Source organism: Ovis aries, chromosome 7, assembly GCF_016772045.2.
Source record: "Ovis aries strain OAR_USU_Benz2616 breed Rambouillet chromosome 7, ARS-UI_Ramb_v3.0, whole genome shotgun sequence".
NCBI classification, from domain to species: domain Eukaryota; kingdom Metazoa; phylum Chordata; class Mammalia; order Artiodactyla; family Bovidae; genus Ovis; species Ovis aries.
Genome location: NC_056060.1, coordinates 31,053,094 through 31,054,820, shown reverse-complemented (window position 1 = coordinate 31,054,820; position 1,727 = coordinate 31,053,094). Strand labels below are relative to the sequence as shown.

Genomic DNA, 1,727 nt, shown 5'->3' with positions numbered 1-1,727 from the left:
AGTCTATGCCCCAATCAGTAACCCTGAAGAAACTGAAGTTGAAGGATTCTATGAAGACCTACAAGACCTTTTAGAACTAACACTCAAAAAAGATGTCCTTTTCATTATAGGGGACTGGAATGCAAAAGTAGGAAGTCAAGAAATACCTGGAGTAACAGGCAAATTTGGCCTTGGAGTACTGAATGAAGCAGGGCAAAGGCTAATAGAGTTTTGCCAAGAGAACACACTGGTCATAGCAAACACCCTCTTCCAACAACACAAGAGAAGACTCTACACATGGACATCACCAGATTGTCAACACCGAAATCAGATTGATTATATTCTTTGCAGCCAGTGATGGAGAAGCTCTATACAGTCAGCAAAAACAAGACCAAGAGCTGACTGTGGCTCAGATCATGAACTCCTTATTGCCAAATTCGGACTTAAATTGAAGAAAGTGAGGAAAACAACTAGACCATTCAGGTATGACCTAAATCAAATCCCTTATGATTATACAGTGGAAGTGAGAAATAGACTTAAGGGACTAGATCTGATAGAGTGCCTGATGAACTATTAACGGAGGTTCATGACATTGTACAGGAGACAGGGATCGAGACCATTCCCAAGGGAGACCCTCTGCACCCGTGCGAACATGGCGCTGCGGGCGGTGCGGAGCCTGCCGGCCGCGGTCGGCAGCCTGAGCGCCATCTCGGCACCCAGCGCGCCCTGCTCGCTGCGGCCCTAGGGACTGCGAGCGGGTGCCGTCTGGGCGCTGCGCACCGGCCCTGCTCTGCTGTCGGTGCGGAAATTCACAGAAAAACACGAATGGGTAACAACAGAAAATGGTGTTGGAACAGTGGGAATCAGCAATTTTGCACAGGAAGCTTTGGGAGATGTTGTTTACTGTAGTCTGCCTGAAGTTGGGACAAAGTTGAACAAACAAGAGGAGTTTGGTGCTTTGGAAAGTGTGAAAGCTGCTAGTGAACTCTATTCTCCTCTATCAGGAGAAGTAACTGAAATTAATAAAGCTCTAGCAGAAAACCCAGGACTTGTCAACAAGTCGTGTTATGAAGATGGTTGGCTGATCAAGATGACATTCAGTAACCCTTCAGAACTAGAACTAATGAGTGAAGAAGCATATGAGAAATACATAAAATCTATTGAGGAGTGAAAATGGAACCCCTAAATAAACTACTTTGAAACAACTTAATCTAGCATAGTTGTCTTAAATTAGTGGTGGATAGATATTTAAAAAGCAACTTTTAGCAAAAGAAACTACTTATAACAATGTTTCCTGAAGAAAATACCACTTAACTTTCTAATGACTTCAGATAAACATGGTGCATCTTTTCCACAGCATCCTGTGATTTTTAGGCTAGGCTCCAGTTATAATATTCAGAATTCCTGAAATTATCTCTGGTAAAACTAATTACAAAAATTATGTAATTCAAGGATAACATGGTTATCTTACACCTTATATGACACTGTAACTTGCTTACAGCTATCCTTGGATTTGGGTCAAAATTATCTTCCCACTAGAAATAACTGCCAGTGGAGAAAAGTTTGTTAGTTGTATAGTGTCCAGTGAAGAATATTGCTATCTTAATTTTGCAATATACTGTGTTTGCTGGTGCTATTTTTATACAGTGAAGTAACAGCCTTGCAGGAGAATAAACAATTTAATAATAAAATATTCAACTTCTTAAAAAAAAAAAAAAAAAGACCATTCCCAAGAAAAAGAAATGCAA

General features: G+C 40.7%; 1 pseudogene; it reads left to right on the top strand.

The window, feature by feature from the left end:
* Nucleotides 1-606: 606 nt before the first annotated feature.
* On the top strand, nt 607-1,184 carry LOC105610621 (glycine cleavage system H protein, mitochondrial-like; annotated as a pseudogene).
* Nucleotides 1,185-1,727: the final 543 nt, after the last annotated feature.